At 38.1% G+C, this 15,596-nt stretch overlaps 1 long non-coding RNA gene across 1 annotated transcript; it reads left to right on the top strand.

The window, feature by feature from the left end:
• Positions 1 to 351: 351 nt before the first annotated feature.
• Positions 352 to 14,172, top strand: LOC109702530 (uncharacterized). Its single transcript, XR_002213880.2, has 3 exons — positions 352 to 562; positions 5,299 to 5,366; positions 12,077 to 14,172. It is a non-coding gene; the product is annotated as an uncharacterized lncRNA (long non-coding RNA).
• The last annotated feature ends 1,424 nt before the right edge of the window (positions 14,173 to 15,596 follow it).

The raw sequence follows: 15,596 nt of genomic DNA on the forward strand, positions 1-15,596 counted from the left end.
GAGCAGTGTCTGCCACTGAGCCTTTCTGAGATATCACATCCTTAACATGTGAGGAGGTGCTGGCATCACCAGTGTACAGGAGGGAGAAGGAGAGACCAAGTTGGGAGACAGCACCTGGAAATGCAAACACATGGGCGAAAGGCCTTGAGGATAGCATAGTAGACATAAGGTATGAGGTGATTGGACAGAGAAACTGCTTCCACCTGAACTACATTAGTAACTTTCCTCCTTATTTTAGACTGTTCCTTTATGGGAGAGGTGCCTCTCTATTGCTAGAAATAAGCTCCAGACATGTTTATACACATCCACGCATGCCTTATACCTAGCAGATCATTTTCTGCCATCATGAGAGGGTGGAGCGTTCATAAACCGAAATTGAGGAAGACTGTGTCAGCCTTTTGCATGATAATGTGATGCTTGAGTCATTTCCGGATACTTTGTCTACAGCAAAAAAAATGTGAGCTAGAAAAGCAAGCTGCTTGTCCCACACCTCTGCAACATTGGCTACCTCCTAATAGAGAGCTCGGTGGAAGAGCCCAGTCCTTCAGGAGATGTTTTCAAGGTGAGTGCTGGGAGTCTGCTCATCCGAGTGCTCTCTGAGCTCAGGCAGGATCCAGGATATGTAGAGATAGAAAGAAGGATTCTGCTAGCTTTTGGGGATGAAAGAGTCAAGCTGAGTCTTTAGGAACACCTGAGGAGCTTGCACAATCTAGTGGTGGTGAAAAGGAGGTTTGTTAGGAGAAAATCTGAGTATTTGTCCACCTTCCTGGTGGATAAGGATTTGATTGAATATTTATGGAGTCTTCTTGTTTAAAGGATAAGAAGAAACCTCAAAGTCTATGTAAAAGGTGGATCTCATTTCATTCGTTTTTTTTGGCTTTACTAATGAACTAAACATTTATTTGTTATTTTATGAGCATATAATAATTTTACGGGGGGATACATTGACATTTACATATGTACTTACAGTATGTCTTAATTATATTCACCCCTGCATCCTTCTCCATTATCTCCCTCCCTCTTTCTTAGAACAAATTCAAATAGTTTCATTATTCTATTTTCATACATGAATACAAAATACATCTGCCATATTCACCCTCCTTCACCCTTCTTACGTCCTCCCCCCTCCCACTGGTACCCATCCCTGGAAAGAAGCTATTTTACCTTCCTGTCCTTCAATATACAAAAATGTATATTGATAGTCCAAGGGGATTTTGCCTTGGCACTTCAGACATGAATATATCATGCTTTAATTAGATGAATCCTTCTCTGTTATTTACTCTTTCTCTATTGCCCTATTGTTCAACAGTTCACACTATATTACCTTGTAGTAATACAAGTTCACACTGTATTACCTTGATACATAGATGCAATGTCTTAATATTTTTCACTCTCAACATTCTCTTTCCCTCTCCTGCCTCCCATAGTCTCCTCAGGCAGGCCCACTAATACAATCATGTTCTATGTATGTACACATGTATGAGTATATGTACATATGTATGTATCTATCAACCTACCTATTTACCGTCTATAAAACAAAGCTTTCACTTCATTTTCCCCTCCTTCTTCTTGGGTCATACTAACAAAAAAGCTTTTGGCTACTTTCCCAGAACAAAATGAGGTAGGTGTTCTGTGTTTATATGCATGCTATTCTAAGTCATATGTGTTTCTTGTCTGTCTTTTCCATAAGGTTATCCAATAGTACAAGGAAATAGAGATTTTAATCTTTCTCTATTTTTTTTGAGATGGGGATCTCACTATGTGGCCTCAAACTTGTGTGAGCCTCCTTGTGCTGGGATTATAGACATGTACCACGAAATCTGGTTTTTCTCTATATTTTAAAGATTGAAACAAAGCTGTAACTTTAGTTTTGTATTACATTTCTTTGTCTAAATATGTGCACTGTTTGTGTATGCATGTGTGAGCGTAAGAAGTAATATATCCCCAAAAAAAGTGCATAAGCCAGATAAGTATTCAAGGAGCTAGGATTGCTCGTATTAATAATGTTACTGGTGATTAGTGTAAATGTTATTGTCACTATTGCTGTCAATATGAGTATTAATGTTAGACTGGTGGAGTGAGTGACCTCTAAGGAGTAGATCAACCCTAAGATATTAAGATTTTGTGTTACTTACATTGAATTATCCCTTAGCCAACTGTATCGTGCAACTCAAAGTGCTTTGTTTACGTTTAGGTCATTAATTCCCACGTTTACTTACATTCAGAAGGGGAGAGAGTGTTTTAGGAAGGGACAGCCCATGCAAAGGTCGAAGTTGGAAATGATGATGGTAAGGGGACCTCCTGGGACAGGTTCCTCCTGTCAGATCTCATCTAGGATCCATGGTTGAGAGCACAAGTGGGGAGTGGCCCAGCAGTGCCCCAGCTGGGCCATTTTGGAGCCTGAGTTTGAAGATGGTTCAGTCCATGAAGGGACCTACATGAGAAGGGGCGGGGTTTTCATTTGGGCCAAAACTAGGGCTAGCTGGGGGCATGCTCAGAAGCTTGTAACCTTCTAGTATATGAACCTTCTAGCACAGAAACACCCTTGTTCTCTTGGTGAATTTCTGATAAGAGTAGTCTTACCTTGATAAACACAACTGATGCTGTTGGACAAGCCATGGAACACTTTAGATAGCTTCCTTTATTAAAGCAGTCAATTCCATGAGCATCTCAGAAATACTAGAATGTCAAACAGGAATAAATGTTGCACTGTGGGAGCTTCTAGCCTGGCTCAGGGTTTCTAAACAAACATTCCACATCTGGGCTTCTAGGTACACAATTTCATAGACTTGTGCACATGGCTCTCCTCCCCCAAGGATGAGGGTTCTCTGGCTTTCATAAGAGTTTCCAAGGGGTCCATGATCCTAGAAGGTTAGTGAACGCTTGTTTGATGCAGAAGATGGACATACACAGGTCAATCTTTGATTATGTCATTGCTTGTGTCCACTTAAAAAATGGACCATCCTGCTCCTTCTCACATGCCCTCCCAAAAGGGACCCAGAGTTCATTCTCTAAGTGGTAGAATTGCTTATCATTCTCTGCCTTCCTTTTCTTCCTCTTGTTCCAGTCACAAAAGTCTCCATAGTTGATCTCCCCTCGGGTTCAGCAGTCTAGCCTGAAGTACAAAGCTACATTCACAAGAACCTAACCAATCTTTTCCACTTCTTTAGCCTAACCACATCTCTAGGTCACTACAATTATTTGCTCTGTCAATAAAATATTGACATTCATTGGCGGTATATTTGATATATTGTAAGAACTTTTGTAAATGCCACAATGTACTCCCAGCACAACAATAAAAAAAGGAAAAAAAATATTGACATTCATGCTATCTTGAAACTCAGTAGATACCAAGCCTGGCTCACTTCTGCACACCTGACAATAATATCACAGCAATATATATATTTTTTACAAATATCACCATCCCATTACCATTAATAACAAACATTAATGTTTATAACTATAATACCATGTATTTATTAAATGAGCTGTTTTGCTTCAGGTATTTCCAGATGTGCTGTCTCATTTGAGCCTTGCAGTACTGCTGGTGGCAGGCAGGAGAGGTACTCCTCATATTTTCAGGGATGAGACCATAGAATAGAGCCTAAAGAGTTAAGTGTGTGGCATGCAGTCCCAAGTAAGTTAGAGGCACAGCCAGGAATAGAACAGAGATCTAAATTTCCCTTCCTGCTTCCTGCCGCACTATACCTTTGTGTACATTTTTTGACGAGGAGTCAGATTTTATTTTAAGGCACTCTGAGGCTCTTAACTGGCATCTTGTTTTAATTATGTCACTTATAAACTTAATGTATTGTGATTGCCACAAGGAGACTTGACCACTTAAGTCACTCTGGAGGAAAGCTCTGGAATTGGGCTTTTAATTAGATTAGCTAAAGACAAATCAGGCATAACCACATGTGAATTTTTAAAATCATTTTATTTTTATTAGGCAGATAGAGCTAGTGCTTTTACCCCTGCACATAGCAGTTAGTAATGGTCTCTTATTCCCAACATTTTTTCTTATCTTCTTTCTTTTCCTTTCTGTTTCTTTTCTTTTCACTGATCTTCTCTGCTGGAGGGCCAGTGCTTCATGGAGTGGAAACTTGGATTATTGTGTTGATCTTTTCATGCAAAGAATGCTGAATTTACTTTATTCAGCACCCAACAGCAGGGTCTTTGTACCTCTGTGTCCTTATTCTCTTCCCTTCTCCATGATTGCCAGAGCCAAACCTAGGATACTAGGCAAAGCTTTGAATAGTGTGGGATGTGGATTAAGAGCAGAGCCCAGCAATGGCCCAGAGGGAAGAAGAGAAATAAACCCTAACATTGAGAAGTCCACACTGTCAGTACGGAACAGTCTATGGAGCTCCTGAACTGATGGAGGTGACAAAGCCTCACCCTCAATATAATTATTGGCAAATACCCGTTAATCACCCATTTGATCACTTTCTGCTGGTACCAAGTCTCTCCAGTATATAAAGACAACTAGGAGCTAAAAACTTGGTAGGTAATTATACATAGTGTGGATAGTCCTATGAATAAATAATATCAAAATGCCTTGTGGACCAACCAGAGTGAGCCCAGATGGCAATCAATTGTCTTCATATGTGCTAGATGATAGCATTTATGATGCAGAGGAGTTGGTGGAATGGGTTATAGAATGAAGAATATGAATACCTGGTCTTCTCAGATACCCTTTCTTTTGAAAGGTCTCAATTCTGGAGCAGATGTGGTATGGGGAACAATACTGTAAAGAAGATGGGTCACATCACAGGGAATCAGCCTTATGGGAAGGGAGTAACAGAGAAGCTGGAACCCTGGATTTGGGTTCCTGGCCTGAGGCCTGGGAATGAGCAGGGTAGCTTAGGGATAGGGAAGCACATTCTTATCCCTGCAATTTATCAAAAAAAAATCACAGTTGAATTAAATAAGTCTAAAGTAACTTAATTATTGCTAATCAAAATATTTCCAGCAGGTTATGTGAAAATACGACAACCTTCTAGCATCACTTACGTTCCTATTGACAATAATCCCCATTGCCTCCAGGCAAACAATGGAGTCATTAGTTACAATTGGACTATCCAGAGTCTTTCTGATTTAAGGGGATAAAATTCCAAAGGCTGTGGGTGATCTTTCAAGCACCTTTGGAAAGCAAGAAAAACTGTGCAAGTATGAGTGGGCTTATTTCATTATTAAATGAAAGGCCTATTTTGAAATTTCTCAAAAACTCAAGTAACAATTAACTCCTAAGATATGCCTTGACTGTTAACCACATTTAGAAGGTGCATTTTTTTTCAGTAGCCTAAAATCAAGTGGCCTGCAAGGATGCATACTGGGGGCCATCAGAAATATGGAACAAGAATGAGGTGAGTTAGTAGAGGAAGGAATTCAGTATTGTGATGTGCTCCACTTGGAAAATAGACATTCAGTAGACCAAAGCTTTGCCTTATGGTAGAAAGAGAATTTATGTGATAGGTAATTTTAGCAATTGAAAGCACAGCCGGTATTTCTCAATAGTGACAGTCCCCCAAAACACGTAAAGTTGGTTATGTTTGCCTTTGGGATCTTCAGCCCTACCCTGTACTCCATCCCTTTCTTCCATATGCCTTGTGTCCCAGTTTCTTCCATATACCTTTGGATACTATCTGTCAAAAACTATTCTTAGCTCTGATGTGGCTTTTCTATGGTCCACTCCTCCTGTTTTCTTCATTGTCCACTCCACATTCAACCAAGTGGGTGAATATTATTGTTTCCTCGCTTAACTCCCTTGTATGTAGAGAACATACTCTTTAAGATATTGGTATTTTGAATTTTGCTGAAAATTGATTTATATTCCAGCATATAGTCAATTCTGACAAATGTTCCATATGCACTTAAAAAGAATGTGCATTGTGCAGAAAGCTTCCACCAGAATTATGGATTTTTCTACTTTTATTTCGCCTGTCAATATTTGCTTTAGATACTTCAAGGCTGTGTTATTGGGTACATAGAAATTTAAATTGTTTTTACAGTCCTGTTGGATTCTTTTATTGTATGAAATATTCCTCTTTATCTCTAGTAATGCTCTTATCTTAAAGTCTACCTTATACAATAACCATATATCTACATTCTCTGACTGTTATTTATGGGGTGCATGATTATATATTGTCACTTTCTATCTTTCTGTGTCTTTGTTCTTAAGCAATAAGTAGTTTGTTATCTAATTTCACAATCTTTGTAACTGGAATATTAAGTTTACAATTGTGTTTAGTGATATATGTGATCTTAAGTATTCTATCCTACAACTTTTTTTCTATTTAATCCAGTTCTATTTCCTCTTTTTTCTTGACTTTATTTTGATCAATCAAAAATTTCTCCCTCCACCAGCTTGTTAGTTAGATAATCTTTTACTGTTTTTTAAATGTTACCCTCAAAGTCACAGTCATTATTCTTAAACTGGAATCTATAACATGACTCTGGCATGGTGGTGCACACCTGTAATACCAGCACTTGGGAGACTGAGGCAAGAAGATTGTGAGTTCAAGGCCAGCCTGGGCTACACAGGGAGATGCTGTCAAAAAATATAATAAACAGTGACATTTTACTATTCTCTGGACAAACCTTTCTGGATTCTGTTTTATAAACTAGGTTTTCAATACTATTTAAACTTCTCTTTTTATCCTTATTACTAATCTTTTTATGACATCATGTCATTTCATGCATTTTTATTTTGTTTCATCTTTCTGTTATTTGGCATAAAACATAAAGTAATTTTTTCAATGGTTTGTGAGAGGTATGTTTTAGTTTTTGAATACCTAAAATTGTTCTTTTCTTGCCTTTCCACAGGAATGGTGATTTCTTTGAATATAAAATTGTGACATTCACAAACTTCAATTCTTATTGATAATCTCATTTTGTTTTTAATCATGAAATTTAAAGGAGGTTTCTCTTCATTGTTTAAATATTTGCCAGTTTTTTTTTCTTTTTTGTCTATGAGGGCACTTCTCATTGAAATAACAGTCCTCTGTTTATGTTTTTTAAGAGTCTTTTAATCCTTTACACTGAACGATATAATTAATGCTTTAAAGACATGTATTTGGATAAGAGCGTAACAGTTCCTGCTCAGAAGTGAGGGGGTGGGGGAAAAAGGGAGGGGAAGGGGAAAAATGACCCAAACATTGTATGCACATATGAATAAAAGGAAAAAAAAGTGTATTTGGAAGACAGATAAATAAAATATTGATTAAATGTAAGGGTTAAGATAGAGCAGTCTGGGATCCCAAAGCCCAGATGAGGGTCTCAGGTAAGGCTTCCTGGAGGAAGATCTAAGGTCCTGTACATCACAGTAACTCTGGTTGTGATGATTATGTTGGTGATGACAATGAGGATATCAGCTGTAAATCTAGCCTCTGCCTGTCTGAATAGAGCCATGATTGCAATTATAATAAACACATCTTTGAGCTCCTTGCTGAATCTCCCCCTAGTTGACCTGAGAAAGCCTGTCTTCTCAACCAGTTAGCTTTGGAGGAGGATCCCCAAATTACAGCTGCAGGAGAAGTTGTAGTTTAATACTACATGTGGCAGTTAGTGACCGGAAGATTGCTCGTTGATCTCAGTACAGCTAGCTGACTATAGGCAGGACTTTTGAACTGAGTGATAGCTCCTCCATGCTCCAAGGATTTCCTGAAATACACTGCTGTGGCCTTATCAAGCAGAATGTCATAAACAACTTGTGTGACATGTTCGAGTTCCCTGGAGCCACATGGCTTCTTAACTTGCAAATTGCTCAACTTCTTCCTCCAGAAATTCTTATTTACGAAGATTGATGAGGCCAAAACAAATAATAAACATTATTATTTTTAATTTGACTTTTCCCAGAAGACCTTAAAACAAGGTTCCAAGGGCAAGTAATGAACTTGGAAGGTGCAGAGGTGGGAGAGGCACTGAGAAGGGATCAGAATGGAGTCAAAAGGGGTTGTGATTAAGCCATAATGTGCAGCTGAAGTAGCATCCCAATGAGAAACACTGGTCACCAGTGTAGAGCACATGCTGTGTTAGTACAGTGCATTACATGGTGAGGTTCAAGGAACTCTCATATGTCCTCAGGTCTCTTTCCTTCTTTCCTTCCTTCCTTCCTTCCTTCCTTCCTTCCCTTCTTCTTCTCCTCCTCCTCCTCCTCCTCCTTTTCCTCCTCCTCCTTCTTCTTTCTAGTACTGGGGGTTGAACCTAAGGCCTTAAGCTTGCTAAGCAAGCGCTCAACCTCTTGAGCCATACTCTCATCCCCCTTTTTTTGTATTTTTTGTTTGTTTTTGAGATATGATGTCACTAATTTTTCCCAGGCTGGCCTGAAACGCCAATCCCCTCCTGCGCTTCCACCTTCCAAGTAGCTGAGATTACAGACTTGTACCACCATGCCTGACTTCTCTCTCTCTCCCCTTCCCCCCTTTTAAAGCCACCACGATTAAATCAAGGGGGCTTCACCTTGATGATTTTATGTGATCCTAACCAGTTCTCTAAAGGCCACCTGTACTGTCATAATCAGATAAAGATTCCATATTCTTAATGCCACACAATAGGAATTAAACTCCAACATGGGATTCAGAGGGGTCAAACCAAATTCAACAATAGCATCATCCAAGCATGAAGAGATTCAGAGTATTTATACAGTAGCTCTGGGTAGGCAGTGGTTGAAGGCTATTCCCAGAACAGTGGATATGAGCACTTGAAACTGACCTGTAATGGCTGTGGGTGATGTGACCCTCAGGGGATGTGGAGAAAATCCTCACACAGAGTGGTAAAGACACTGGCAACCAAAGTGGGCTAAAGGTCTCTGAAGTAGTGAGGCCCAAGGGATATGGGCAGGACTAGTGTCTGCTTCTGGTTCTTCTTGTTTGTTGCCCAGTGTATTCTAAGCCTCACTGAACAAATTCTGAAAATAAAACAAAATCTCCTTCCACTTGGCTCCTTGAGGAAAAATCCATGTTTGAAGAGCCCAAGCTACATCAACTGTGCCTTCCTCCTGGACCACATAGAAACTCATGAGGCATTCAAGATGGTTCCTAGGTGCCATCTTTTCCTGTCCAGTCTGCCGCTACCCCTGGGCCTACTCACTATACTGCCTTTGACACAGCTCATTTTCAACTCAACAGTTTGGGGAACAGACCCATTCCTTCATGGAGCAGACAGGTACTGAGCACCTTCTCTGTGCTCCAGCAAGGCAAACATGGGACAGTCATAGTCCTTGGTGCTCTTTTGCCACCTTGAGCAGGCTCCTCCTAATACAACAAATCACTCCACTGCTCTTTTGCCTTCCTGTAGCTTCTACCCCTTGCAATTTCCCAATATCAGTTTCTCAAACTTTAATCTTTTCCACCACAGAATATATTCAAATAATAACAGGAATGATTGAATGATATAATTAGTAAAGTACAATTTACGACTGTTTCAAAAGTTGCAGTATAAAATTATCATTTGCTTTATAAAATAGCATTTATATTACAAAAATCATTTTTTCTTGCTAAGTGGCCATGGGTTTAAGAAAACGTTAAAAAATCCAAAATAGTCAGCCATGAGAAAAATAACAAAATCATAAGCCATAAAGATGAATAGATGCAATCTGGTTCTCAAAGGAAAGTATAGCAGTAGAAACTAATAAGAAAAGATTAACCAAATTTTATGCATATTTTTGAGTAAGTATTGGATTAAGGAGGAAATCAAGTGTATGAAAACAGCTAATTAAAAATAATGAGAATCAGGGTTAATATTTAAAATTATAGAATATACATATCAAGTTGTTCTCAATAACTTGTAGTATGAAATATTTTTAAAAGTGAAAGCAAGAAAAGATGTTATTGTAGTTAAAAAATGGAGGAAAGAAAAAAAGCATCCAAGAAAGCAGAAAAATAAAATAAATATAAAAGAAAAAAATAAATCAGTAGCAGAAAAAAAGTTAATGGGTAATAAACCTCAGGAAAACTTATTTGAAAAGAATCAGTAAAATGGTCCAGCTCCTAGAAAATCTTATTTAAAAATCCCATCATTAAAATGAAAAAAAGAAAAAAAGGATAGAACTTATATATGAGTTTAAAAATTATGATAAAATTCAGGTTTGTTTTCTAAGAATTTGAAAGTCATTGAAGTAGAAATTTACTAAGAAATTTGGTAGGAATCTTCTGGTTAAATCACTTAAGGAAGAAATAAAGAATTAGCCCCTAACAGTAGACAAGCCCACTCTGTGTTAAATCATTACAAAGCAAAATAAATAATAAAAATCACTGGTGGGGGGGTGGGGAGTAGTAGACCTTGTGCCAGCTAGACAGCTTTAGTAGTAAGTGACTAAACATACTGAAACATTAAGGAAATGAGTTACTAAAACTGGAGTTTTGGACCCCAAAATTCCAAACTCCCGGGTCTTGCCACTTGCTCTATACAAATAAAGAGACATGGTGAAGGCAGAGAAAGGAGGTTTATTACATGGTCCAGGACACACCATGGGAAGAGGCAGAGTAAGCACTCAGCCCATCTGCAGCCATCTTCAGTGTACAGACATGAGCTTTGACCTTAAATAGACAAGGAATTAGGACAGGAGACAAAAGGTATGCTTAAACAGTCCTAGTCACAGGTGAGTCCTATTGGCCCATTATCTCAGTCCTTGTTCTTTAAGGATTCCAGAGAAATTGTTACCACTTCATTGCTTGATGGGAACAATCTGATTCCCAAGACATGACCACTCCTGTGGTCATTGGGGTGGAGTCTGTGATCAGAAGACTTCCAAATTCTTTCTGTCCCACATGGAAGAATCCATGTCAGGACACATGGGTGTAAATGGAGCTTATTAAAAGGTAGGGAAGGGAAATGCAAAAGGGGACATGGTGAGGCCCAGGTGGTGTCTGGAGACAGAGAGAGAGTGGTTCCCTCTATAGGTTCTTTAAAAACCTACTCTAACCTATGGACGGGAAAAGCCAATTGATTCCCATCCAGTAATTAGTGAGTGGGGCGGGACATGGGCCATTCCCAGGCCAGGTGAAGGCCGTCCCTGAGCCAAAGCTTGGTCAGTCTGAAATGTAATACTAAGTTTCTATGGTCACGAACTTTGCCTAATTTTAGCCTGCTCACATCCTCATCATTATAGTAACTGTCTTCATTTGGGGAGGTTGGAGAGGTCTGTTCTGCAAGGCTCCACTGTGCCTTACAGGTAGTTTCAGCCCCTTGCCATAAGATGTTATTGATCATTCCTGTCCTTCCTCAATTCCAAGGTGGCTGCAGGAGAGAATGGCTCAGAGCAAAGGGCAATAGATAGAAAATGGAGACAGGGCTACCAAGCTTTTCTTCCATTTTTGATTAATTAATGGGCCAGAGTAAGGAGTCCCTGCATTTCAGCAAAAGCAGTTTAAGCACCTCTTATATTACTTCATGTATTGGGGGATCTACAGGTTCCACACACTGCATAGTCAGTGACTACAGAACATCTTGAAGGATCTGGTTCTTTCCTGATCTCTGCTTGGCCTCCTGACTGCTGTTTTTGCACATGGCTGGCCCTGGTGTGAATGCAAATAACTATAGCAGGTTCAGGCACCAGATCCAGACGTAGCAAGACCTGGAGGAAGGAAGGGAATGCATCCTTCTCCAGGCTCCTTTTAAGGGTGGGAAACTTTTACTCAAAACAGCAGATAGTATCTCTCATCTCAATAGCCAGCTCTGGATCACATGTCCATCCCTAAAAATCACCAGCAAGGAAGTTCCCTGACCACTGTGAATAATCATAGGCACTGGGTGCTCAAACCAGTACACAAATCCTTAGAACAGAGAATCCAAGCTTATTTCAGTGTGTTTCAGGTTTGTTTTAAACTTCTCCTCATATGTTTTACATATTTCTTGTTAATTTTATATTTAGATATTCATATAAATTTGTATTTATACAAAATTACATTTAGATATATATATATATATATACACATAGGCAAACCATCTCTGCGATTATATTTTTAACTCATTGCTGCTGTTAATATATGAAAGCTATGAATTTCTACATGTTAATTTATAGCCCATTTATTTACTGCAGTCTCTTTTTTAATAAAGTTTTTGTTTTTTCTCCTAGGTTTACCACATAAAAGTCATATCATCCATAAAGAGTAATAAGAAGAAACCTTTTTCAATGTTTTGGCCTGACACATCATTCTTTGGTCCAGTAGGAGGGGCTGACACCTTCAGTACAATATTAACTAGAAGATGCAATATTGTGCATCCTTACCATGTTCTTTTAATATTATTAATACCTTCCTTTGAAGTTTTTTCTGAATAGGCCAAATGTCTTCTCAGCATCAATATGTTAAATTTTTTTCTCCTAAAATCTATTATTATTTTGAATTATAATAATACTTTTCCTAACATGAAACTATCTGGAATGAATCCCTCTTGGCCTTTCTGCTAGTCTTTTAATGAACTGCTTGATTCTAATTGCTGTTGTTAGGTTTAAAACTTCAGTATGTAAATTTGTGAGAGTAATGTGTTGATTTTCTTTTTTTATAAGGTTTTTGTCAGGTTTTGGTTTCAATGTGAAGTAAGTTAAGTAGATATAGGGGACAAACAGGGAAACTGTATGGTGGCCAGAGGCTGATGCAGCCACAGAGCTATATTACATCAGGACATCATGTCAGTGCTCAAACAGTAAGAAAACAGTGCCACCTAAACCCAGCTAGAATGAACATGGTCAACCAAAAAGACCACTAACTGTATTATAATGCATTTCCAAATCATTAGTCTTACAGAAGTGGTGATTCCTATCTGATACTCTGATATATTTGAAAACCCAATATAAGGACAAGAAAGGAGAGTAAACCATATTTAAGAAATATCCTATAAAATGAAAGAAAATACCTGCCAGCTATCCATCAGACAAGGCATTAATATTGAGAATACATAAAGAATGCAACAAATTAAACACCAAAAGAACAAACAATCCAATTAATAAATGGGAAAATGAATTTAACAAGCAGTTCTCAAAAGAAGTACAGATGGCCAATGAATACATGAGAAAGAGTTCAACGTCCCTAACTGTTAAGGAGATGCAAATAAAAATACATTAAGATTCCATCTTGCCCCCTTCAGATTGGCTATCATAAAGGAAACAAATGCTGGTGAGAATGTGGGGAGTGGCAGATCCTTATGTACTTTTGATTGGAATGTAAATAAATTAGTCCAGCCACTATGGAAATCAGTGTGGAAGTTCCTCAAAGAAACTAAAACTAGAACCACTTTGTGACCTTGCTAATCCACTGCTGGGCATGTACCTGAAGTTATCAAAGCCAGCATGCACAGAAATACCTGCACAATGGCCAAGATATGAACTCAACCTAGGTGCCCATTAACAAATGACTGGTTTAGATACACAGAGTTTTATTCATCCATAAACAAGAATGAAATTATGTCATTTTGGGAAAATGGATGGAACTGGAGACCAACATGTTAAGCGAGATAAGCCAGGTTTAAAGAAACAGATATTGCATACTTTCTCATATGCAGAATCTAAATCTAAGAAAGTCTTGAAAGTAGAAGGGGGGGATTGTGGGGGGACATGAGAGGTCGATGGGGGTGTGGATATGATCAAAGTACATTATATACATATATGAAAATGTCGTAATGAAACTCATTATTTTATATGATTAATTTATCCAAAAAAAAAAAAGTCTAAAGGCCCCGCCATCTTGTCCAACTCTGGGCAGTTCTGAAGAGCTATTCTAGTTCTAAGTATTGCTGTGAGTTTTGTCAAGGCAGTCACTGAGCCTACAGTGCAGCTCAGTTCCCCTCTTTGCCTGCTCCTGCTGCCTACCCTGCTGATCACAGGCTGCCTTCCAAAGGTGCCCCTGGTGGACATCCTGTCCTGTGACCTTCACTTCACCCCCTGCTTCCTGGAGAACCATCCTGTGGTGTCCATATATTGGGCCACTGTCTATTGACCAGTCTCACGTTTTAGGACGTTTAGGAAATGTTGCTGGTGATATTGATGTGAACAGCTGTCAAGTCAGTCGTCTCATCCTATACTGGTGTGATAGAGTTTTTATGTAAGACCTCACTCATTTTCCTTTTTTAAAAAAATTGGATTTCTACTATGTTTCATGCTGTTAAGATTATTTTAAACATTATTAAAATATTTCTGGTCATTGGAAAAATAAATTTTTCCTGTTGCTAAGGTTATTTTTCTCTGAACCTTTTTTACTTTGTGTTCATGCTTTCTTTCTTTTTGCTTGATTAAATTTGCCACTTATTGGTCTATTTTATTCATATTTTTTTCTTTTAAGAGAAATTCATATTTTTTCTTTTAATTTGATTAAAATTGATTTAGACTGGATCTCACTATGTACTCAGGGAAGCCAGGAACCATTGATTGACCTGCCTTTTCCTCCTATATGCTGTGATTGTAGGTATGTGCCACCATAACTACTTGTAAAGAAATCTTGTTTGATGAAAAGATACATCAAAATGCAAAAAACATAAAACACATATAAAAATGTCATTTGCTCTGAATAAGGACAATATATACAAAAGATAAGAAGCTGCAACTGAAATCAGTAGGAAAACTCAAAAATTATAAAAACTCAGTTTTCAATGGTCACTCCACCACAACTGTGTAAAAGGTAAATAAAAAGGAAGCATAATGGTACGTTAGAGAGAGATTTCAACTCATCTATGGATCCAACCCAGTTCAAAATAAAAGGAGAAAAAACATAACTCGTTTGATTTTAAAGTGTACAGTGGTATACAATTATAGTCCCAGCTACTGGGTAGATAGAGCCAGGAGATTGTGAGTTTGAGGCTATCCTGGAAAAAGGTACTGAGACCTTGAGACCTTTTCTGAAAAAGGGCTGGGAGCTTAACACAAGTGGTGACAGGTGTGCCTAACTATCACAAGCCCTGTGTTCAATGTTCAGTACAAGGAGAGGAAAAGGGGGTTGGGGGAGAAGACCTAACAACATATTACAATTTACAGTATTATGTAAACCTCGATAGAAGTTTGTCACCTGAATAATTATGTGACCTTAATAAATATGTTTATATTTTGAGGGATTTTTCTTTCGAGATAGTGTCTACATCTTCTGTATTTTTGTTATATCAAAACTATAGCATTTGGTACTTAGGTTCATAGATATTCAAATATTACATATTATGTATATTTTTGGAGGGTGGTACTGGGGGTCTAGCTGTACCAGGGATTAGAAGTATTGTAAAGCTTCAATAACTAAAATGTTCACTGACAGACAGATAGAATAACAGAATGAAAGTACAAGCCCTGAAAGAAATCCAAATAGACATGGGAATTTAACAAATGATAAAAGTGGCATCTCAAATATGTTCACATCATTTTTTTGAAAGTGTATTGAGGAAACTTTTGGGGAAAGATAAAGTTAGATTCAGATTGCACACACTCAAAAATAACAATGGGGAAAATGAGATGATAAAAGAATTAAGGAAAGAAATAGTGAGTTATTTTATTAAAGTAGAGAAGAATTTCTGAAGATAATATAAAACTTCAGTGTTGTAAAATAAAAGTTTGACAAATTATGCTGAGTCAAAAATATAAAACTAACAAATGGCCAAAACACTATGTAAAAAGTCAAAAG

This window comes from Castor canadensis, chromosome 5, assembly GCF_047511655.1.
Source record: "Castor canadensis chromosome 5, mCasCan1.hap1v2, whole genome shotgun sequence".
Classification (NCBI taxonomy): domain Eukaryota; kingdom Metazoa; phylum Chordata; class Mammalia; order Rodentia; family Castoridae; genus Castor; species Castor canadensis.